General features: G+C 41.3%; 1 protein-coding gene across 2 annotated transcripts in view; it reads right to left on the reverse strand.

The window, feature by feature from the left end:
• The window catches only part of LOC103676019 (interleukin 1 receptor accessory protein), a 125,677-nt gene extending 112,488 nt beyond the window's left edge, over positions 1–13,189 (reverse strand). For both annotated transcript variants that reach the window (XM_040621448.1, XM_008705158.2), the window contains exon 1: positions 13,023–13,189. The gene's annotated coding sequence lies outside the window, so the exon portion shown is untranslated. The remainder of the gene's footprint in view (positions 1–13,022) is intronic.
• Positions 13,190–26,251: the final 13,062 nt, after the last annotated feature.

The raw sequence follows: 26,251 nt of genomic DNA on the forward strand, positions 1-26,251 counted from the left end.
AATCCCTATGATAAATCCCATATTCCATGTCATCTACCCATTTCATTCATGCTCCTTGGCTGGACCCTAACTCATACACTGCTCTTCCCCTCTAGCCTATGTCCAAAACCTGTCCATCAATTCAAGACTCACTTCAGTCATCAGTTCCTTAGAAACCCCTTCCTGAGTGACAGAGGTGTCTCTTTTAAAATGCAAACATGTTTTTCCATATATCTTTTAAAGTTATGTTATCTACTCTTACACTCTCCCAACTATTATACAAGTTGATTGCAAACCCCTGTGAATATCTTATCTTTCAAAATGATCTATAAATTCTAATTCTTCAGGGCTTGTGTGACTATAGGTTAACCTATCTCACTAGCGTCTTGCCTACAAAAGGTTCTCAGCAAATGCTTATGGCTGAAAAGAGTAAATGAATTATCGATGCTACCAGTCCCTTTTTAGTATCACAGGTAATGAAAATGCAGTGCTACTGTATATGGCATGGCCTCACTTGTATGGAGACTGTTCAAGTAGCCACTTTACCTTTCCATTCCCTTGCCTTAAAGAAGAGCCTGTCTAATACGAATCCAACTCGGTTTATTTTTATCATACACACAGTTCTAACAAAACTGATCAGTCCGCTCCCTAGTCTATAGTAAAGCGGAAACAGCTAATTATATGGGGAATGGAGAGAAAGCTGCTACAGCAAGACATGCTGAAAGCAAGAAAAAAATAGCAGACAATGAAAGAGAGAGAGGCCAGAAAATTTATGAAAATCAGATTACACAAATTTAAAAGTATATCGGTCTAGGGCCACTTAGTACACAGGTAAATGATCTCATCTCAATAAATTTTAAAGGAATTACAGTCCACTCCAATAAGCTGTCCTGAATCACCAAGATTAAGTAACACCACATATCTTAGAATAATCTCCTTCTGAAATTATTTTTAAAACAAAAATTTTGAAAGAAACTTACATACCGAATTCTCACCATTTTTTAAAAAATTCCATAGCCCCTCCCATTCTCGGGGGGGGGAGTTGTTTGTTTGTTTGTTTTTAATTTTGTCACGCATTCATTCAGCAAATATATAGAGTGTCAGCTATGACTCGGGCACTGTCCTCATGTTTGTGTGTGTGTGTGTGTGTGTATGTGTGCTGTGTGTGTAGACCTTTCCTCCAAGGAAATCATCAAACTTGGGAGAGGTGGGACGATGAAAGTTACACCTTTTAAGTATCTCACAAAGAAAAAACAAAAAAGGTCATGGTAAAGTCAGCACCATATTGGTTTCTTACAAAGAAGCGAACAAATGCAATCAACAAAAGAGGACTGAGTTCATTGTTACTAGTTTCTTCCAGGGCAAAATAAACTGTCAACTAGAATGAAGCTTCTTGCCTTCCCCACACAACCTTTGCCTCATTTCTCTGCCAAACATCTCTTCACTGCAGGGAAGGTCCCCGGAGACTCCAATGGTGCTGCAATCCTGCACAGTTTGCTTTGGAAGAGAACTGGGGCAAAACAGAGGCAAGAAATATTTGGTTTTATCATCACAGCCTCCCCGATACACGTATGGAGGCAAATATAACACTCTAATTCCCCCCCCCCAAGGTTTAAAACTAAAATTTAAACTTTAGGTAAGGATACAATAGGATTGAATAAGATAATAAAAATAAAGCCTTCAGCACAGCTCTTGGCACACAAGAAGCCCTGGATCAGTATGAGTGATTATGAATTAGCAAGAGGTCTGAAACTTTCAGCACATTCTATAAATGAACCTCATTCAGTGATATCTAGGGTAAAATCTGAGTCTTCTTCTGTTTTCCCTTTGCCACCCAGAATGTTCTGGAGCCATCACTGGAATACAAAATAACTTTCCCAAAAGCCAGGTCTGGCTGGGGAGAAGAATGGGCAGGGTGAGAAGTACTGTCTGCAGGTATGTCAGATATCTGGAAGAGAAACACACAGGGCAGTCCTACAGCATTGTTGCTCCCACATCGCTCCCCAGGACTGGCCCTTCTACCCGCAGGAGTTCTCTGCTGAGGTTAAGGGATCAGAATCAGTCCTGGAACAAAATTAGTATCACTTTTTTTTTTTTTAAAGATTTTATTTATTTATTTGACAGAGATAGAGACGGCCAGCGAGAGAGGGAACACAAGCAGGAGAGGAAGAAGCAGGCTCATAGCGGAGGAGCCTGATGTGGGGCTCGATCCCAGAACGCCGGGATCACGCCCTGAGCTGAAGGCAGACGCTTAACCGCTGTGCCACCCAGGCGCCCCCAAAATTAGTATCACTGATTATGTGATTAGATCTTTGGCTCTGAGTTTTAAGGGAAGTTAATAAAATAAGCACAACTGAAAAACTGCCTGAGTATGTAAGTGTATGCATGTTTGAGGAGGTTATTTTAGTACAAAAAATAATAAAAATAGCTCAAATGGACTGAGCACTAATTATGTTCCAGGCACTGTGCTAAGCACTTTATATACACACTTAATCCTAACAACGCTTCTATTCTTGTGCCAACAATGCAGATGAGGACACAGGTTTAAAGATGTTAAGTAAATTTACCACATCCCAGAGGTAGTGAGTCGCACTACCTTACACAGATTGTCTCAGTCTAAAACCCATGTTTTTACCACTACTTGCTAATGAAATGATACGACTTGAAAGAATAGGTCACGTATTCATTCACTGATTCAAGACATTTATTGAACTATTCCTTCATATGAGTCACCATGAAGTGGGGCAAATAGAGATGAATAAAATATTCAGGGTCACTTACAATCAGAAGGCAGAATGGTAAAGTGGTTACACTTGCCCCAAGTTCAAATACTGGCTCTACCACTAACTGACTGTGTGACTTTGAGCCTCACTTTTCTGTTCTACAAAGAGAAATAACAGGATAAAGTTATTCTTTGGTTTCAACAAGCGGATATTTGTAAAGCACTTGAAAGATGCCTGGCACATGTTATCAAGCTGTTTTTCGCTTATATCAGTAAAGGCATATATGAGACTACATATGCATATCTCAATAAAGACTTCATGGCGCAGTTCTATTTCTTGAAGAGTTAGGCACCATTTAGCTTTGTAGAGCCAGAAAGAAGAAACTGATCTTACATGGAATTAAATTTGCCTTTCATATGCTTAGTCCTCAATACATCAGATTTCAGAAACTGGTACTGAAAATCTTATAAGGGAATAGCTCTGGGTCCAGTGTTTTGGGGGACTGATTACATAAAACACCTACACAAGAACTGTAAAATTTCCAGCTGAATTGAATTGAGCCACGGTGCATACATTTTCATCCATTACTTAGTACATGTGGAAACAAGAATGATATTTCAGAAAAAGCAAAGGAATCTGGTTTTGCCTATTTTGCCTATTTGTGTGTGTGTGTGTGTGTGTGTGTGTGTGTTTTGAGACATGCTAATGGGAAAGTCTATGAATGACACATCAGTGAAACTGAACTGTCTTTCTCCTCTGTTCATAGGACCTTATATGACATCAAAGCAGTTTAACTCTTCATCTTATACATAAATTCTTCTGTTTCCTTTCACTGTTTGAGGCTCCAAATACATCAAACCTGGTCACCACCCTACTTCAATCCTTTCGGTGACCTCCTGTTGCATTTTGCATAAAATCCCAACTCCTTCCCACAGTCTACAAGAAAGCCTGATGTGCAATGTCCACAAGAGCCAAACTGTGGAAGGAGCCGAGATGCCCTTCAACAGATGAATGCATAAAGAAGATGTGGTTCATACATGCAATGGAATATTACTCAGCCATCAGAAAGGATGAATACCCACCATTTACATTAACATAGATGGAACTGGAGGAGATTATGCAAAGTGAAATAAGTGAAGCGGAGAAAGACAACTATCGTATGGTTTCAGTTATTTGTGGAACATAAGGAATAGTAGGGAAGACATTAGGAGAAGGAAGGGAAAAATGAAGGGGGGGAACTTAAGGGGGGAGATGAACCACAAGAGACTATGGACTCCGGGAAACAAACTGAGGGTTTTAGAGGGGAGGAGGGTAGGGGGACGGGTTAGCCCAGTGATGGGTACTAAGGAGGGCAAGTATTGCACGGAGCACTGGGTGTTATTTGCAAACAATGAAGCATGGAACACTACATCAAAAACTAAGGATATACTGTATGGTGACTAACATAACATAGTAATATGTAAAAAAGAAAACCCGATGTGGCCCCAGTTTATCTTAGGACCTTATTCCCAGTCCTTTTTCCCCTCTCACCTGGTCCCTGCCATCTCAACCATGATCTCAGACCAGCCTGGCTCCTTCACAGGCTCTTCCCTTAATTCAAATGTCATCTTCTCAAGGCAATATGCATATATATGTGTATTAGCATAATATATGTGTGTGTACGTACGTGCATAAAACAAGTTTTTTTTTAAATTTCAATCTTACATATGTAATTTATTTTCTTGTCCAGTTCCATCCTTTCTTTCTACCTCTTGAGGACAAATAATTATACTACCACCTAGCTATCCATTTATTTATTCATCCTTTCCTCATGATTAAGCAGCTGCTATTGGCTAGGCCCTGTTCAGGGGATACAGCAGGGAGTGGGGTCTTTGGCCCTGTGGGTGTTACGTTCTAGTGGGGGCTGAACTAGACAATAAACAATGAACAGACTAAATATGTGGAAGCTGATAAAGGTGACAATTGCTATAGAAAAAGGAAAAGCAGAGTGGGTCAGTGAGATGAGCATGGGCATGGGTGGAGATGGGAAGCAGGAAGGGGGTAATTTTATATAAAGCAGCCGAATAGCCTTTGCTGAGAAGATATTGGAGCAAAAGCTTCCAAAGAGGTGAAGGAGTTAGCTTCTTGGTTATCTGAGAGACGGGAAGAGAGGAAACAGAATGCAAACCATACACAGCCTTACAAGGTATTTTAAAGACCGGCTCACACACTGAGCGAAATAACGTGTGGTTCCTTGTACCAGTCACTGTTCTGGAAACTTCATTTGTATTAACTGACTTAGTCATCACTAACAATCAAATGAATTACATATTGTGTTTACCTCGTTTCACATGAAGAACTTAAGTAACTTGCCCAGAATTATACAAATGGAGCCAGAATATGAATCTATGTAACAAGACTCCAGTGCTCTCCAATATACTGCCTCTTGGTCTAGAAAATTCTGATCCAGTGATTCTGAGGCTTCAGTGCAGAGGCCCTAACTACCTGCTTCCTTAACAAGCTGTCCAGACGATTCAGATGCAGATGGTCCACGCACCACAATTTTTCACCAGTCTAATTCCTCCTCCACATGAAAACTTTCCATATATTTTAAGGTAAATATCACAGTCACTTCCTATCCTTACCATCCCCATTGTTTGTCAAAATGGGAAAAATGTCCTTAGACCAGTGGAAGCATCTACTCAATACACACCCCCTCTCCATCTGTGTTTCATGTGAATTTCATCATCTGGCTGAGGCTTTGGGGTAAACAACAGTGCTGATTGAGGAGAGGAATGAATATTTATTGAGGGCCCTTTGGGTGCCAGGTAATAAGTGCTAGGGACTTAAAACATTTTATCTGACTTTAACCTTGGCAATGTACATAAGTATATAGATACAGGTACAGATATAGGTATAGATGTGTGTCTGTCTAGGTTAGAGCTAGAGTACGCTAATTACCATTTCTCAGATGAGGAAACTAAGTCTGCACAGGCTAAGCAAGCAGATATCTAGGATTCAATGACTTTAAAGCCAGCCAACTTTTCACTACCCACTCTAACCATTCAATCCCCAACCCCTGCCATTGTTTCATTCTGTAATTGGAAACCGAAGTCTAATCTTCCAGAAAAGTGCTATTTCGTGTGTATTTCCACTCTCCAGCATCCATCATTTCTGTAAGTGGAAAGAACTCCTATATTTATTCAATGAGAGCCAAGCCTCTTCCATGGGCACTAAATTAGCTCAAAAGAAGAAAGCAGAAAATATGCACTCATAATGCTAAAATTCAAATGAAAGCCAAATATTTTATCTCTTTATTTCTTTGTAGAAGATTATGGTGATTAATGGTGATACAGAGCTTGCTTTATATAAAAAGGCTCTCTTTTCATTTCCCAAACAATAAATGTCAGTGTGCATAACCCAGCCATCTATTTTCTCTTCCCACCCCCAAACCTAGATACTGAGGGGGAAAACAGTTTAGAGGTCATAGGAATGTGGCAGAATCACATCCTGAAGGACATGGAAGGTGTCTTTACGGATCTAACTCCCAGTGCAGTGCTCAGTTGTGAGTCTCACTGAGGACAAGGAGCCTGCTGGGTGTCTGGGACTTAGGACACCCCACATGCCATTCTGTATGGGTACCTCTGTGGAAAGAAAAAAGCAGTTCTTCTCTTAGCTTTTCATGATATCTCCCACGTCATTACTCTACAGGCACAAATTCATAGAACACCATACCTTAGAGAGCACCTTGTCCAAATTTCTCATTTTAGAAGTGAGAAAAAGGACTCTGAGAAGGAAAAGCAATTAACCAGTAGTGGGGCTTTTGGACTGAATCATTAAGGGGGAAAAAATACTTAACTTGGAGTTAGAAAGCTGGGACCCAAGTCCCAGCTCCACTATTTGCTAGCTGTGTAGTCTCAGCAATATTTAGCCTCTCAGACTCAGGATATAAATGTTAGCAACACGTGCCTTAATTACCTCCGATTATTTAAAAAAAAATGTGTGTGCGTATGTATATAATAACAGTCATTTTGAGTGGTTAAAGTACTACATAAACTAAAACTTATTATTTGAACCTAAGTCTTGCACTTCCTATTCCAATATCAGTCTGGGCATGCAATTGAATATCATTGCAGCTGTTAATCATAATAAAGGTTAAAATTCCCAGGCACCAGACCCTTATCAAATGTTATGGCATGTGACTGACACCTATCAAAAGCCTGATGAAATGGGTTTCACTATCCCCTTCACAGATGATGAAAATAAAACAGAGGGCGCCTGGGTGGCTTAGTTAAGCATCTGCCTTCGGCTCAGGTCATGATCCCAGGGTCCTGGGATCAAGCCCCATGTGTCTAGGCTCCCTGTTCAGCGGGAAGCTGACTTTCCCCCTCCACACTGCTGGTGCTCTCTCTCTCTTATTATCTCTCTCTCTCTCAAATAAATAAATAAAATCTTTTTTTAAAAAAAAAGAAAGGAAAGGAAAGGAAAAGAAAGGGAAAAAAAGAAAAGAAAAGAAAAAGAAAGCAGAGACGGACAACTTGTGAAAAGTCACATGCAGGGAAGTTGGTCTCATGCTAAAGCTCACGAATGTTATATAGCCACAGTTGTAGGTTACCATAGCATCTAACCATAACTGGCTTAAGGAACTGTTATCTATGAAAAGAACACTTTCAGATATCAGAGTTTATAAAATGACTGGTTCTCTTTTCTGTTGCCTTTAGCATTGATTGGCAAACAAAGAAGCCAGTGTAATCATAAGGACTTATGTGCCAGACAGGTAGAAACCACACGCTTCTCCTGGGTAGAAGCTAGATATAAAAGGTCACCTGTCTTTATTCCAATTATATCAAATAATAGATGGATGGACGCTCATTCTTCATTGCTTTTAGCAACCTTGAGATCGAAGTTCATTGCAGCTTCCCACCTCCCTGGAAACTTCCTACTTTCTTTCAGGTAATTAATTTATGACACTTGACACTGGCCTTGCTGTCAATATATGCAAGCAAGCCCTTCCTTCCCTGTGTTTGCTGCAAAACACCCTTTTTTATTAGGATAAAAATGTCTTTTTTTCCATCATTGAGCCAGTGATGTCCAACCTTCTTAGAGTCTGTGACTCGTTAGCATTTTTCTGATTTTGTAAATATAACATCAGAGGAAATGAAAGTTACCTTCCAAGTCTGTAGAGACAGCCTTTGACATAATTAATAATATAAAAAAGTGTGAGACAACGAGAAAGCCAACACTGGGCCAACCTGACACAGTATGAAGTCATCGTTCCCTTCACTCTGCACTTTTTACATATAAGTGCTTCAGCTGCTTAGGCGCTAATCAGGGACTTGGACAAGAACACAACAGGACAAATTACTGGCCCAGAGTGAAAACAAACAAGTAAGTTTTGAAAATCACAGTAGAGATAGAAAGATGATGGTATAAGCATGGGCAGGCTCAGGAAAGGATTCCAGCAGCAGGCGTAGGAAGGGAGAGGAGGAGAGGACATGGCTGCTGCGGCAGTATGGTGTGAGGACACAGAGAGGGGACATTCCTGAATCTAGCTCTACAAGTCTTCCAGTTTGATGGTGTGGTGTCTAGCAAACACGGCATAGTAGACCAGATGCCTTTTGCACTCAGGCACACGCCAGTTCTAGTTCTTACTAATTGACTAACCTTGAGTAAGTCTGTAAGTCTCCCTGAGCCTTCGTTCTTTCATCTGTAAAAGGCAGACAATAATATATATCTGAGAGTTATTTTTATGCTTAAGTGAAATGACAGAAGTGCACGCACCAATGAATGCTGATTTCCTTTGCCCTCCTCTGTTTGCCCGGAAAATAGATCTCTTGGTATAAAACATAAGGGTATTTTCTCTTTATTCCCCTTTCTCCTTCTAGCCTCAACTTTTACAAAGAGATATGGGGACAGGATTTCAGAGTTGAAGAGAATCTTAAAGAAAAATAACAATGTATTGTAGCAGAAGAACCTCCCATTTGAGGCCCAGAGCTAGAGACTTCTCAGTCACAGACAAGATAAAACCAGGCTCAGAATGGCAGGATGAGGATGGGTGGGCCATCATCAGTCCTAGCCCAGGCCCTCAGTTCTAGTCCAGAGGCCATGCAATCTCAGGTCTTTCTCGCCTACTTAACCTCTCTGAGCCTCAGTTGTCTCCAAAAATACACAGAGTCACTGCAAGGATTAAATGAGGTGATACTTGTAAAGCACTCCCTACAATCCACAATGGAGTTCAGTAGAGAATAGCTATTAAATTTTGATTTTCACAATTTAACAGACTAATAAATTGAAAGAACTAGTAGCAGAAGAAAGAATTCACGTTTATCAAACGCCTCCCATGAATAAGGTGCTGGGATAGGGACTCCGGTTTCCGGGCAGGCATGAGCGGTCTTGTTTCCTGGCTGAGGAGACAGGAGGCTGACTGCTGTACACTGACTTGCCTCAGGCCCCTGTCGGGTTCTACAACTCCACACTGCCCCAGGTGCCAGAGCTGGGCAGAATCAAGTCAGGCTACCAGGAGGTCTTCCCATCAGTGCCACGACTCCCTCAGTGCATTCTCACTTTCTAAAACAGAAAAAAAGGAAAAAGAAAAAAGAAAAAAGAAAAAAATCCAAACCTGAGCCAATGAGTAGCTAACCTGAATTAATCTTCCAAAATATCAGATGCCAAATGTTCTGTAACTTTTGCATCCTTTGGGGTTTTTATTTCTCCCACAGAACAATTTCCAAAATGGGCAAAGAGCACAGTAGGTGGCTCTCTTTAATATTTCACGGGCAAGGCGACAGTGACTCACCAGATCCTACATCTGTGTCACCAGCAGAAGCCCTGACAAAGTTGAGCAACAAATGAAACTGTGTGTGCTGGAGATAACCTTTATTATTTTTTTTTCCTCTTCTGCCTCCTCCTCTGATTTCCTCCAGCCACATTCTGCTTTTCTAACAGTGCCAGGTAAGAGGACGCTCACTGGATACCTTTTGGCAAAAGCAAACATATGCTTCCAAATGCCAAAACCAAGAAGCAAAACGTTTCTCCTAGAACTACATTTGCAAGCCTGTCTGCTTGCTGCAAAGCAGAGAAACCTGATGGCCTGTGGGGAGTCTCAACGGATAAATGGCCCCATTGCCTGGGCCAGAAACAGATCTGTTCGTTTTCCTACATAAGCCTGCAGCCATCAGTTTCCACAGGGAGCACTGAAGCTCCAGACCAGTGATCAGCACCGCCAGCAAGCAGCGAGTGGTCTTTTCTGCAAATGCTGCCTCTGCCTACTGCTCTCCATTCCATCCTGTACCCACAGCGGTAGTGAAAGAAGTGAAGAACACTATGGTCGCTCATGACACTTGTTCCTCCATCTTCTTACTACCCTATGATTTAGCACAAGGGTGAAAGACAGAAGAAACCACTCACAACAGGAAGAAATACGTAATATAAGTCTGAACTTTATGTCTTCACAGTCCTCCTCCTCTTAGGAATGGAAGGTGCATTACAAAGAACACAGGAAAGTAGGAAGGTTGCCTTAGAGACCAGGGCTTTTGAACTTCCTCTCCCCAGAGCTGCATGTTTCCAGATTGTTCCCTCAGCAAGAAAATTTCCTCTTTGGGACAGAAAGGATACCCTGCAATCACCAGCCCAATAAAGTCAACTTAACTGAGGTAAATTGTTAAAGAACTCACTGGAGAGGTGACAGGGTGTGACGGGGCAAAGCCCTTAACTACAAGTTACAAGGTGTGAACTGTACTTCCAGGGCCGAAACATAATAACCATGTGACTCTTAGCAACCTCTCCTTTCTCTGAGTCTCACTCAGTCTCTTTCTCCATAAATTGAGACCAGCTAAGAAGAGGTATCATTTAATGAGCACCTACTCACTACATATACTTTACATTATTCCACTGAATTTAATCCTCACGCAAACCCTTGGGGTAAGCGTTTTCTTTTCCATTTTAGAATTGGATAAAACAAAAGCTCTAAATGGTGAAATAAATCGCTCAGTATGACCTAGCTGCAGAGGAATTAGGGCTGAAATTTGAATTTGACCACAAAACCTAAGCTCCTTCCACCACTAATATGCCTGCCATGTCCTTCTCTCAGGGTTATCACAAGTAGCAAAAAAGATAATATACATGGAATATGTTTTGGAAATTTTGAAGTTTCTATATTATGTATGTATGAATTTTGTAACAAATAATCCGGATAAGGAGGAAAGGTGTAACTGGGTATTCTTTCTTTAAAGAACCAGAACCAAAAAAAATTACCTTCCAATCTCCCTTCCATCCCCTTGTTCTGACCTTATTGTTAACATTTTCTTTTTGCCCACAAGTCCCCTATTTCTCAGGCACACGTTCAGATGTATCCTGGCCAGCTCACCACAATGCATGCACACGGAACAGGCTGACCGAAGCAAGTGATCCCCTCCCCTGCAAACACTGGGTGCGGGAGGTACCTACAGAGGCACCACGAAGTTCTTCCCTTCCCTCAAGATGTATCACATCCCCCCCCCCCCATGCACTCATCAATTCCCCACGCAAATGGGAGGGACTGGGAAGCAGGCAGCCAACTATAAATGCTGAACACTCAATTCGGGGACTTACGGCATAGGCAGGAGACAGTAGTAAATAACTGCATGAAGTCAATCAGAATAAAATCAATTTTCATGAGCCTGGTGGGGACATATGCGGGGAGCTATTTCATTTAAAAATAACAATAATTAAGGAAGAGTAGAGTAGACATGTGTAGCATTTGTGTTTAAATGAGGTAAGTCTGTGTCCGGAGGGACTGAATTTAGCAACATCACGGCATAATCCCAAAGAAATACATGAGAATTGTGTTGCTGTTTTCCTCTACTAAAGAAAACATAAATTGCTTGTCTGACCTAAGACAGCAGGAATACAAGGTTTAGCACAGTCTGTAACATAGAAGGAACTTCCAAATTCTGTTGTCTTCCTACTTTTCATCAAATTCAAGACCCTCTTTGCCAATAAAGGATGCCTCAGACCAGAGCTTCATAGACCTAAAACCTAGGGGGCTTGGCATCACTGAGAAACATTCGTTTTATATTCCAACTCAAGCATCCATGATCAAAGTCACATGCAGAAAGCACTCAGAAAACACTTCCTATAAAAGATGTTCAAACTCCAAACAAGAAAACTCCACAGCATTCCAGATTTAAAAAAAAAAAAAAAGGTCACTTTAAGGTAGTATGAAATCACCTTTCTGAAAATCCACTGTGTATAACAATATTTACAACAGTGGCCATCAATCTCCAATTCACCGGATGCCAGGCCAGGCACTGCACTAACACACTATACTGTTTGAATTATCCCATCTCATCCTCCCAACTACCCTCAGGGCTCATTGTGATCTTTAGAATCTCCATGTTGCGCCCGGGAGGGAAACTGAGTACCAGAAAGATTGGATAACTTGCCCGACCAAGTTCACACAGTTAATACTCGGCAGAGCTGGAATCAAAAAACCAGGTAAATCCTCTTTCTCAGCCGGTGGCTAACCCAGATCGGTGAACAGAGCCGCAAAAGCGCTTCCAGAGGCGCGGTGGATCTCAATTTCCCCACCGGAGGTGGAGGGAAGACAGACTGGGTACTGGTTCTTAAAGGAAACGGCAGAAGTTTGCTTTTCTGTTGGTGATTTTTCTCTTCAACTCAGCTTCCTCGTTCCCTGCCAGCACTCAGAAGTGCCAGGGGCCATGGCTCCGTGAAGCCAGCTATTTCTGACCCAGGGGCATCCCATCCCCTCCAGGACCACCAGCCTCCTCCCCGCGCTGGGAGACAGATGTGAGTACCAACCCAAGTCAGCGGCGCCCCGACGTCCCTCCCCTCGCCACCGCCTCCCCAGGAACCAGCCAGACACCCTCGGCAGGGGCATCTTTCTGAGAAAGCAGGTCAGGGGAGGACGGAGCGAAGCTGCAAGCAGCCTTTCCCCAGGCTGTCACAGCTCCTGGCTGGGAGCGGCACGAAACACGCTGGGACACACTGCCCTCTTCTATCCTCACCGCCCACAGCAGCGCCCTGGAGAAACCCAGGCAGGGGTACACCAGGGTAGATCCCTCAGAGGGGTGGAAGTGGGGTGCAGCAACGCGCAGTCGTCCCCAAACTGCGGTACCTAAATCTCCACAAAGCAAAGATGGGGCTCTGGACAGTTGGGTTCGAGTCCCGACCACAGCACTAACTAGCTGTGTGATCTATCCCAGTCGCTGCCGTGCTCTGTGCCTCAGTTTGTCCTTCTGGAAAATAAGAGGGTTGAGCGAGACGATTTTCAGGAGTCCTTCCACCCTGAGATTTCTGTGGGGAGGTGATTCCTCCGAGCCTTCAAGACAGCGAGAGACTCACCTTTCTGGGGAAGCAGAGCGGGCGCAGCGAACCGGTGGGAATGGGTGCAGGGTCGCTCAGCACTGCTTCTTTCGGTGAGTCTGGCCAAAGCGGAGCCGGGGGACCCTGATCCGGCCAGTCTTCCCCCAATGAGCCTCTTACTTTCCGCCGCACTTTCTTTTTCCCCCTTTGGGGCTCCTCCCCCGGCGCGGCGCGATTGGCCGCCGCCTGACTGCTCCGGCTCCACCCGCCGCCCTGGCTCGCCAGCCCCCGGCGCTCCTAGCTTCGCGGAGCCGCGGCCGCGGGGCGGCACCGAGGGCAGCCCCGCCCGCGGCGAGGAGGAGCCGCGCCGGGCCGGCGTGCGGACGGCGGCGAGGCTGCGCCTGGCCCCGGCTTCGCCCCGCCACGGCCTGTGCTGGCTCGAGCGCGCCCGCAGAGGAGAGGGTGGGTCGCGGAGATTGGCCCGCTGCCAGGCGCGCTGGGAAGATACGCCCCCACTAGACACAGAGATGCACACATGCGTCCATTGCAAGATCCTGGTCTTACAGGCGAGATCGATGCCACCCTGCCTTTTCTCCCCGGCTCTGTGTACTTAACTGCCCTGCTGCACCAAAGCCGTGAATCAATTCAGACTACAGGATGTGCGCGCGCCCACCATGTGCCAAGCACAGAGTGCCACAGGAAGAAACAGACTTAATTTCGGTGTTCCGGAGCTCTTGCTCCGCCACAAGTGACAGTCGTGGGACAAACAAATGGTCATGACAGCAGGACTGAATCTGTATTTTCCACGGGTAGATATGAGTGCCTAGCACAGTGCCTGGCACAGTGCCTGGCACAAAGTAGGCCCCAATACATGTGTATTGAATGAATGAATGAATGAATGAATGAAAGAAATAATCGTTATAGAAGGAAATAATCTCAAAATATATTACTTCCCTTTTATTCATTCCCATTTCTCTAGATTTCTGCCAGAGACCTCAAGTGCTCTCTCCCATTCTAGATGGTCGTCTGTATAATCACCCTAAACAAGATTTATAATGACTTTCATTGTTCTTTGTTCAAGAACCTTCTGTTGGTAGTTCCTCGTGATTTCTTCCTGACTGGCAGGGCCCCTTCGTCATCTGTCCCCATTTTTGACACTTCCTGACAAAGGCCGTTTACCACGTTGACTTGTCTCTTCACACATACCTTGCCCACCACGGCCTCCTTGATTTTTTTTCTTAGAGTTACCTAATTGAATCTTATGAATTTATCCAAGAAAGCGAGATCCAGAGAAAGCAATTAAGGCAAAGGAGAACAAAAGACATGAGAGAAGAATAGGCGCTGAACGAACTAGCAGGTGGAACTGGCAGGTGGCAGTCTCTACCAAAGATGGCCAGCACAGCTAAACTCAGACAGTGCCCCTGCCTTCAAGGAGCTTAACTCCCCAAGGCAAAATAACAGGATAATCCAAGCTGTAGAAAAGTTCATATTCTTTTCAAGCTTCTTGATCAAGCTACAGTTGATCAGTTTCTCCTTCAAACTCCTTCTTACCCGACTTCTCATTTTCCATTGATTCATCTGCTGCTCCTTTCCAGATTTTTTTGTTGGATCCTGCACCTCTTCATCATCTCTGAAGGTTAGAATGGCCCAGACCTCATGCAAAGTTCATGTTCTTGCACTTACTGCTATCACTTGTGAAAATTCGACCCGAGAAATGATTATTTGTCTCTGGCTACCTGACACGTAGTACATGCTCACAACATTGTTTCTGAACCCAAAAGCAAATAACCCAAAAGAACTTTTAAAATTACCTGTATGAAACAAAAATAAAACTGTCCTTTGATTTATTATTCATTCATTGAACATATTCAGGGCATGGACTTTTGTTCTTCTATAATATACTTATCAAGCACTTTATAAGTGCTTACAGTGTAGTGGGCAGGTTGCATATATCAGCTCATTTAATTCTCATGACCAATAGGGTACGATTATTATCTGTAATTTATCAATGAGATACAGAGAAGTTCTATCTAACCCATGGCTACAAGGCCGCAAGTGGAGAATGCAAGATGAGAACCGAGGCAGTGAGTCTTCCTGTTATTAGCCATTCCACTATACAGTCTCATGTGATTCTTAGAAGTCAAGACTGTGTGACAGGCACATGCTGGTGATTCAAAATTGAACCACATGTAGTCCTGGACTTTGAGGGACTACTCATAGCTTAATGAGGATGACAGACTTATAGAAAAATAATCATTGTATTATATATTGTAGTTTGAAGATAACATAAATGGTTGGGAATGAAAATAAGGAAATAACTAAAGCTGTATATTCATATAAATAAAATATCTGCTGTCAAATTAACATATTATGAAAATATGTTTACAAAGGAAAAAGGCTGACGATATAATTAATAACTTTGTGTGTAAAAGTTTGTATGTATGGAAACATACATCCAGTAATTGAAAGAAATGTGGACAGGTGTTAATGTGTTGGGATTATGAGAGTATAGGCATAATTTTTAAATTTGCTTTAATGTCAAAATGTTATTGTAACAATTAAGAAAAAATGTTCTAGAACTCATGTACTGGGCATTCAATGAAGAGTTGTTCCCTAAATGAATGAATGACTGAGGCTATGAACTCACTGGTGTCAGCGCCTAACAGTGCTGGGTGCGTAGAAGATGCTTGATAAAATATTGCGAAGTTGATTGAAGTATTTGGAAATGCATTACCCTCTCCTTCTGCTACTCTCCCCCACCTCTTTTTTCAGATTATCTTTACTCATATGCCTCAGAATATTGCTAGTCCCTTGAAACCAATCCAATCAGAGTCTTGACCCTAACACTTCAGAGTCAAGGTATCAAATGACCTCCTTTTAGCCAAATTCAATGGTTAATTCTCAGTCTTCACCTTACGTGACCTATCAGCAGCATTAGCTACAGTTGATCAGTTTCTCCTTCAAACTCCTTCTTAACCCGACTTCTCATTTTCCATTGATTCATCTGCTGCTCCTTTCCAGATTTTTTTTGTTGGATCCTGCACCTCTTCATCATCTCTGAAGGTTAGAATGGCCCAGACCTTATCCTTGGTGTGCTTATGTTCCGTCCCTAGGAGATCACAACCAGGCACATAGCATTCTCAAACATTTGTGTGACAATGACCAGCAAATTTAAATCAACAGTCTGAAACCCAGACTCTATTTACCCTATTGCTTCCTTTATAAATCTTCTTAGGTGTTTCATATATATTTCAAATTTTACGTATATAAAAAAAACCAAAACTATTTCCACCCCTCACCAAACCACCCCAGCTCCCAGTTTTTCCAGTTTTGTAAGCAACACCATCCTCTACCCAGTTGCTTAGGCCAAAAAGTTGGATTCACCATTGATCTCTGGTTTTTTCTCATAGCTCATCTGCAATCCAACAGCAGATTTTCTATTTCCTCTACATTCAAAATGCATCTCAAATCTGACCATTACTTCTCTTCTCCACCACAACCACCACAGCCCACATTCACTGTCCTCTCTCCCTTCATTGGCCCTCTACTTAAGCTCTTGCCTCCAGGATCTTTTCTCATACTTCCAAGGGAGTTATCGGTGGAAATCAGAATAAATACAGGTTAGGGGTTGAGGGCAAGGACCTTGGAGCCAGACCACCTGGGTTCAAGGTCAAATTCTGTAACATATTAATACAACAGGTCAAGTTACTTAACTTCTTTGTGCCTCAGCTTCATCCTCTGCAAAATTAATTAATCAATAATATAATGTCTACATCAGAAGGTTGTTGTAAAATTAAATGAGTTCATTGGAGACGAGACTGACACACAGAAAGCCCTATAGACATATTAGTTATTATTTTTACTACTAATAAAGTGTCATCCTCTGCTCTCAAATATTCAGTGAATTCTCATCATGATTAGAGAAATTTCCAGAGTGCTTACAGTAGCCTACAAGGTCCTACATGATTTGGCACTGAATTACTTCTCCACATCTTTCACTGTGTGCTCCTTACTGCCACCTGCCCATGTTAACACGTTCTCATGGTGGGCCCTTTGCACCTGCTGTTCTCTCTGCCTGGAATTCTTTTCCCCCTGGCTTGTTCCCTTACTTCATTCATGTCCTTGCTCAATCGTTACCTTCTCATGAAACCCTTTCCTGACCACCATATCAAATACTACTTCTTTTATTCTCTATCTTAATTTTGTTATTTGCCTTTTGAATATTGCTTTCACTGCAATGTAAGCTCCAGGAGGGAGGTCTGATGTTTCCCTAGCGAACAGACAGTAGTCTGGACATAGTACTCATTTAATAAACACTTGCTGAACTGTGAATCCAATCCAAAATTCTCATGATTCAACTGAGACCCAAAGATATTAAGTGACCAATTCTTTGCCCAGACCAAGACTGGAAGCTTTACATTTTTTGCAAGGGCAGAATAATTGGAAGAGAAGAAATAAAACAATAAGTAGCTTTTCTTGGCTGGGAGCAGAGGAAAGAAAGTACAGTACAGAGACATTTTACTTTAAGTTTTTGGATGGAAGGTGAAGAGCAGGACTGAGCCAAAACAAAAAATGTGAACAAGGAAACAAGTAATGATGTCACCCTCCCTGTCCTTTTATGTTCTTCCTTTTTATATTTCTTAGCCCTTTTCCCCTTCCATCCCCACCCGAGCCTGGTAGCTGCTCTCTGGCTGTCCCTTTGCTGGGCTCAACCATGCCTTTTCCCATTGCCCCCGCAGTGCCCTGTTTTCCAAGTCAGTTTTCCTTCTTGCTCCTTAGAGTCTCTGTCCCTGATAAAAGCCTCTCTCCCCTCAGTTTGGTTCGCCTAGGTGTAGGTAAACAAGCAGGTTGAACATAGTCGTGTTAAGATGGAGACTGCTAAGAGCTCAGCCCTATCTCACCAGTGTTATGTGCTCAGGTGCCCAAACACTATTGAAAGTCAAGTGGTTTGGAAGAGGAAATTTGGCTGTGCAGAGACAGACTTTCTTCATTCCTATCCCTCAACCTAGCAGGCTGTTTGATGTGCAGCCCTGGAAGAAGAGAGGTGAAAGGGGGAACTCTTGGATTCCTTCCAGAATTCTCTTTGCATAGGGGTGGAGGTGAGCCCCAGGAATAGGTGGTTCTGCATGGAGGTGTCAAAGTTCAACACAGCTGGACATTAGTTAAATCCAATGAAAATGGGATTTTATTCTGTGACTACTGACAGCTTGAAACCCAGAAATGCTTCAAATGTAGGTAAAAAACAAAAAACAAAAAGAAAAACAAACAAAAAACCCCCACTAAGATTCATTCTGATTTGTGCAGAGGAAATTCGGGTATTTCAAAAGAGAATGAAGGAGTGGGGAGGAGAGGGGTTCAGGAGAGTCGAGAACAAAAATTACAAGAGATTGGTCAATGTAAATATGATTAGGCCAGCTGTATCTGCTGGTTGGCATTATGGAAGTTAAGATCCTATCCTCCCACAGCCACTGGCCTTCCTGACGATTCCAGTTCAAAGGAGTAGCTCTCAGGTCCTTGAGAAAGATCCTTCTGTGTTGAGATACATAGTCACAATCGCGAGCCCTTTTTAGTAAATGCTCTAAGAAAAGAAAAGAAGGTCAGAGGCCTATCATCAAATGTTGGCTTGAACAGATAGCAAATTTTCCTGGCAGCGTTGAGCTTTCTCAAGCAGGCATTTTAATGGAGGCTGGGGTCATCACAGGAGCACAGACTTATGCTGCTAAAAGCCACTCTAGAGTTTGGCCTAGTCTCTTAGCACAGGGGTTTGAATGAAGTTGCTATGTGCTAAGAATTCCGTAGTGTTCAGAGGCCACTAGATTCTTTTACTAGATACCATACGTCGTCGGAGAATCAGAAACCCCATTCTCCCAGTTGCTTCTCCTTTAAAACTGGCTTCACCTCCCTTGAAGTGCTTGTGTGCACTGTCAGGCTCCTCCTGCAACGTCACAGGAGCGTATCTAGGTGAGTGACAGGGTGACGGGCAAAGACATGTTTTCCGAAAGACAGCCTGAGTCTTCTTGGCCTATGGCCTAAAGCTCCTGGAGACTGTTAGAAAAGGCCTAATTTTCTCTCCCTGCTTTTCTCCTTCCAAACAGAAGCTTTGAAGTAAAGGTCAGGATTTTAATAAAGTCTTGGAGGATGGTTATTATGCAATGTTGACACTTCACTACAGCAGGAAATGTAGAGACAGGAACTTTGCATGCAGAAAGGAGAAACTTACCTTTATGGTTCTCACTTGGCCTTGTAAGTAGTTAACAACACATTTACCAGCTTCCAGCCTCTAAAATCTAATCCAAATTGAAGGCATGCTCTTTATAGAGATATCATCACCTATATTATCCCATAAGCCAAACCACGGCAATATTCTTTAGAGCAGACTCAATCTCAGTCGTTCACCATCTGGTGAATAACAACCAATCAGTGCCAGGTAAAATCATGCTAATATTTGCTTGTTCCTACAGCACTATAAGAGGGCTGTGCCATTTAGCCTCCTTTTTTTTTTTTTTTTTTTTCTGTGCAGCAGAAGGAAAAATGAATGATCTCCTAGCAGGCAGGCACGTATATTATTCATCTCCAGAGAAGGGTTTTCAAATAGTCATCTGGGATTCAGAGACTTTGTATGGGATTTTTTTTTTCTCTGCCACCAGCATTAAGAAATTTGTTTTATCTTTTATTCATTCCTTTCTTGAAGCATGTGTTGAACATTTGCTCTATACAGGTACTGTGGGTGATGCTGTGGTAGGGTAGACATGGATCTTACATCATAGAAGAAGATACAGTGTCTACTTAGATTCTACAAAGCGGGGCTGAGATAGTATCTCTTTTTCAGTGAACAACTATTACATGGCATGCCCCTCAAACATGCATTATTTCTAAAACTTACAACAGTTTTGAAAGGTAGACCTAGTTTTCCCTACTTTTAGTGTTGAGAAAATAAAGTCATAGAAGCTTACTTGCCTAAGGCCACACGGCTAGTTAGAGCTGAACCCAGTGGCAAACCCCAGATTTAACACCTTCTGAAGACCAGACTTCTCCATGCTACACTAAGGTCCATGAGAAAGTTCAAATAAAGTACCTTTGGAGTATGGAGGAAGGAAAATTGCTTCTGTTTGGGGGGGATCAAGGAAAGAAACTGGGAAGGTGCCGGTAGGGGGACTGGAAAGACAGGTAGAATTAAGGTTTGTGATGACAAAGACGTAAGGACTGAGCAGCTACAGGACAGAGAGCAGCATGCATTTATTCATCCATCCAACCACTATTCCATACATAAATAAAAAACCTGCAACGTGAGGTGGCAAGTGCTTCTGGAAAGAGACAGCACCATGCTCCTGTAAGCCCAGAGGGGAGGGGTTTGCACATGGCTCCGAGAGGTGGGAAAGGAGAGTGGGGTGAATCCACTCACTGGCTGGAGAACATGTGTGAAGTAGTGGGAGAAAGGGCTGGAAAGCTGTACTTTAATTTGATATTGGAAGAAAGGGGGAAATCCTATTGAAATGACCCATCAGAGAGCAGGAACTGTAACTTACTGGCCTTTATATCCCAGAACGGCGCTTGACATGAAAAATGTTTGAACAAATGCATGAGTTACTGATGCCTGCTGAGGGCCAGGTGCTCTCTACTCCTGCCGCTTCTTACAAACCTTATGTCATCACCACACCATCTCCGTGAGATAGGTATTTATTTTTTTCCATTCGAGACACATGAAGAATTCTGAGGCTCAGTGACGTAATATGGCTTGCTCGACATCACAGAGCTAAGAAGATATAAAGCTGAGATTTAAACTTTGACTCTAGAACTTGTCATTTTCTCTCTCTCTGTACTGCTCAAAATGCCAGGCTGAGGCAGTGCTGTCTTGTTAGCGCTTTTGTTATTATTGTCAGTAAACATTTTATGGAAGTGTCACATGAATATGTAAATGTATGCTAATCATATGTGTAGAGCATGATGCATTTTCATGAAGTAAACCCACCCACGTAACTCGTATCCAGATCAAGAAAATCCCATTACCACAGGTGACTTTATATGATAGTCAGTGTCTTCATTTCTGTTGCAGTAAAATTCTCCCCCTGTAAGTCTTTACTCATGCACATACCACTCATCGGAACTCCTGAGTTATTGAGCGATAACCTGACTGGAAAAGGAGTTAGTCCGTAAACTGTAGCTCCTTTTTAGGGAGCATGTGTGTTCCCTAAAGTCAGAGGTTGCCTTTATTAGGCACAGCACCACCGGCATGCCTTGAGATCACTGGGCCTGGGGCAAATCTGACCACGTCTAAATGCCAAGTGGCAAAAAGGGAAGCAGCAATGAGACTTCTCTATCTAATTTATTGAAAAATTATTTATAATTAGCATGCTGGTTTGTTGTGTTCCTACAATTATAACCCATGAAAGTTATAGCTGTCAGAAAGTTAGGTCAGATATGGAGAAATCCTGCAAAAGAAAAGGAAGAGTGGATGTTTCAAGAAGAAAGAGACATAATGGTACACTTAACTGGGGCAAGGTGACCTGGGTTGAGGTCTGGGTGTGACTACTCCTTCTCTGTGCCACCTGACACAGTCATGTCTGCTCTCTGATCTTCTGGTTCTTCACCTTTAAAATGGTCATGAACTTGCAACATTGTACTAGAACAGTGGTCATCAGCCCTTACGAAGCATCTAAATCACCTGTGGCTTTTAAATTTTGTTTTAGTGTTTTTTGGACCGTTCATTTTGTGTTGAATAATTAGAGACGCCCAGTCCTTATGCTGACCAGTGGGTTGTGGGCATAGCGTGAGATTAATCACCTCACTCAGAAGTGATTCTAATAATTGAAATTTGATTAGAGAATGACTGGACTTGCTGGTCATATATTAGTTCATATATTAGATCATATATTAGTTTGAACATAAATATGAAAAAGTTCACAAATAGTCACTTAATCTGACTCCAAAGGCTGTATATTTAAAATGTATTTATCTGAGAGAATGGCCCTAGGGTTTTTATCACAAGAGATAATTAAATGTAAAATACATTTAGTAAAATTTGCACATTTGTCATCGTTGAATATCACATAAAGTCCACAGGAAGGAAGAACAATTAAGAGATCATTTTATTGTTTTTGCGTATGCTTCTTAATCTCAAATGAACTATCATATTGTTTAAGATCTGGTTTGATATTTAGAAAGGTTATCATGTGAAAATAAAGATGAAAACAATTCAAAGATTAAAACAGTTAGTAAATGTAAAATCCCGTATTGCATTCCACAGAAAATGCACAGTAAACTTAAAAAGATAGATTTCGAGTATGAAAGCTGAGCAACCACATACACGCTCACTGATTCTATAGAATACAAGATGACTTCCAGCTGGGAACTCAGGAAAGTTTTATGGAGAGGATATTTGAGATCAGTCTTAAAAGATGGATTGGATTTTCAAGAAGGGAGGGAGGCGGGGCTACTTAGGCAGTAGACACAAGCAGGGACAGACGCATGGTGGCACAGACATGAACAGCAAGGAGAAAAGAAATGGTGGACGTTTCTTGACTGTAGTCTCTATCCCTGGGAATAGGTAAAGAGAAGGTAAGAAAGACTAGTTGGAAACTAGTCATGGCAGGCTTGGTTGTATTAAAGCATTGTCTTCAGAAACCATGGGAAGCCCTTCAAAGTTGATGAGTAAGGGAGTGAGTGGCTTCAGGTCACACAGGTGATAGGAGTTAGAGGGGCCAACTGGAATTCAGATTGTCTGAGCTGAAGTCAGAAGATCATTCTCATTGTCCCCAACTACTGGAGAGGGGTTGGTAGGGTCGTGGGAGAATACTCAGGCCAAATACACCGCACTTAAAGACCCGAAGACTTTTCTATAACAGTGTAAGTGTTAGGAAGTAGGTTCCACGAAAGTGAAAGACAAAATGACATTTATAATGACTTTTCCCCTGCTACCTTCAAGGCCTTCTCCAGGGTAGAGGGCACCAGTTACTTATCAATGCAGATCAGTAGCTTGTTGGCATCAGGAAGCAACATGCTTGTTGGCATCAGGAAGCACAGAAGGGCATTGCATTAGAAACTGAAGAGGGAATTTAAAATTGACCGAATGCAATTACCCAAGTTGGAATTTGGCCAAGGTCTCGGGATTTAATATCACCACTCATCCTGGGTCCTTGTAAAGACCCTCTGTGGTCAGAGACCTTAATTTTATTGTTCCTGTAAAATTCATGGGATAGCATTTCTCCCCCTTCCTCCCACCCCCAAACCAGGACTCTTTACTTTCTTTTCTTGGCCACAGTGCTTCCAATATGGCTTTGATTGCGGCTGCTGACACCAAGACACTTTCATTGCCCCTGAAGGCCATTTTATTTATTGGTGCTATGTTTCTAAAAGATGCATTTCCTTCCACCAATATGTTCAGCTGGCCACGTAATAGCATAGGCTGACATTTTGGTCACCACTCAGGAGAGCAGCAGATTGTGTAAATTTCGCAGCTCTGCATGTCAATTGTGAGGTACCTTGAAAAAATTTTGTACAGGTTGACCTTGCTTTAAAAAAAAATCATAGAAAATATACAATTGTAGAAAATACACCAGACAGTAGAATCTAGTATCACATTTTAGAAATCAAGGAGGTTTAATTATTATGCATACACATACATAACTTTTTACAATGAAAACTAGAGCACAACTAAGATTGAAATATATGTATAGAGAAAATATTGCAGAATATTGAAAAGTTAGGTGACAAACATCACACTCTAATGGTTAAATAGGCAAATATGTGATCAAATTATTAATAAACAAGGAAACGTAGTTCCAAAAATATTTGGAACAGTATTGAACTTCACTAGTTTTCAGAGGAATGCTAATGTAAACAATAAAGAGCATCTTTACACTTATTATTGAAAAAGGCTTAAAGCTAATTTTGCTAATGAAATTCTGGGATTACCGGTACACTGCTACTTTTCATGATGCTAAAGTTCATAGACACAACTTTTCGAAGAAATAATTTGGCAACTAAAATCAAGATCTTAAAAATGTTATGTTCTTCAAACCAGAAATTTCAATGCTAGAAATTAACCTAAAGAAATAATTCAAAGAGGAAACTGTATCCACATAGACATTGATTACAAAATGCAATAATAAGCTAAGGTTAATACCCCGAATAGACAAAGGATCTCTGCAACTCAATAACAAAAAACAAATAGCCCAACTAAAAAATGGGTAAAGGACTCGAATAGACTTTTCTTCGAAGAAGATATATAAATGGCCAGCAATCACATGAGAATATGCTCAACATCACTCATCAGTAGGTAAATACAAATCAAAGCCACAATGAAATACCACCTCATACAAAAACAAAATAAAACAAAAATGGGGGGAAAAAGAAAATAACATGTTAGCGAGGATGTGGAAAAATTGGAGCCCTTGCGCACTCTTGGAATGTAAAATGGTGCAGCTTCTATGGAAAACAGTAAAATTCCCCCCCCAGAATTAAAAAAAAAATAGAATTACTATATGATCCCACAATTCCATTTCTGGGTATATACCCCAAAAGATTGAAAGCAAGTTCTTGGAGAGATATTTGTAAACCTCTGTTCACAGAAGCATTATTCACAATAGTCAAAATGTGGAAGCAACCCAAGTGTTCATCGACTGACAAATGGATAAACTAAAGGTGGTATATAGATTCAATCAAATATTATTCACCCTGAAAATAGAAGGACATTCTGACGTGTGCTACAATGTGAATGAATCTTGAAGACATTATGCTAAGTGAAATAAGCCATTCACAAAAAGACAAAGGCTGTATGATCCCACTTATATGAGGTACCCGGAATTGTCAAATTCATAGAGATAGAAAGTAGAATGGTGGTTACCAAGGGTTAAGGGCATGGGGAATGGGGAGTTATTATTAAATGAGTATAGATTTTTGGTCTCGCAATAGAAAGAAAAGGTTTCTGGATGTTGGTTGCGTAAGAACATGAATGTACTTACCACTACTAAACTGTATATTTAAAAATGGATAAAATGGTAAATTCAATGCTACGTGTATTTTAGCACAAGTTTAAAAAAATGGCAATCTGATATTTAAGAAGTAGAAAAATTACATTCAATATTGACAGGTCATGTGGTAGAGTATGAAACAACCATTAGATTATAATTACACATACTATAAAAAATCTTATGATATTTAAATTTTAAAACAATTCAAAACTCATACTTATAGACATGCAATCAAATATAAAAAAATAAGTGAAGCGTTAAGATGTGTAGCACTGTATATGTATAAATTTTGTGATGTTTTATTTATATTATTCTACAATATGTGTGAAAGAAACAAAATTGGTACTACTCTTCTACAAAAAGAGGGTTTTAATATCTTTTATGGGAAAGAATCAGAAATAAATGTTCTTTTCTTTATTAAGTTTTTTAAATTTTAATTGCAATGTAGTTAGCATACAGGTGTAGGATACAGTGATTCCATACATCACTCAGTGCTCATCACGATAAGTGTACTCTCGGGGTGTCTGGGTGGCTCAGTTGGTTAAGCGGCTGCCTTCGGTTCAGGTCGTGATCCTGGGGTCTTGGGACTGAGTCCTGCATTGGGCTCCCTGCTCAGCAGGGAGTCTGCTTCTTCCTCTTCTGTCTCTCCTTCAGTGCCTCTCTCTCTCTCTCAAATACATAAAGAAAATCTTTTCAAAAAAATGATAAGTGTACTCTTAATTCCCTTCACCTATAGAAACAAATGTTCTTCCTCCCCATGGAAAAGTGCACACATAAGTAACTCGTACATAGAGAAGCCCTTTTAGAAGAGAAATCAAAGGATGTATTCAGTTTGAGATAAGAGCAAAGACATAAACTGGAATTTGAACCATGAACTACAGAAAATCACAAGGGTACAAAGAAACTGAGAGTATTACTGAGAATTTTATGTTTTAGCAGATCTAATTTGTGATTCATTTTTAATATTATTATTATTGTTTTATTGAATTTTTTTATTTTTCGATGTATGGTATTATGAGATTAGTAAGCTTACTTTGTTTTTGTTCACGTCTAATGCTGCAAAACCAATTTGCTAATGAACTATATCTTCACTTTTGTAACGCACATCGAAAGAAAAATATGATTTGGTAAATATTCTTTATAATAAGTAGTTTTTAAAGGATGCCAATGTTAGCTTTAAGTGTTTGTTCACTCAATAAATATACATTTTTCCTTCACAAAATAATTTATAACTGATATTTAAAATTCACAAACATGTCAGATGTTTCTAGATGTTATTTAACATGCCACATTTTTTTT

This window comes from Ursus maritimus, unplaced genomic scaffold (assembly GCF_017311325.1).
Source record: "Ursus maritimus isolate PB19 unplaced genomic scaffold, ASM1731132v1 scaffold_4, whole genome shotgun sequence".
Lineage (NCBI taxonomy): Eukaryota > Metazoa > Chordata > Mammalia > Carnivora > Ursidae > Ursus > Ursus maritimus.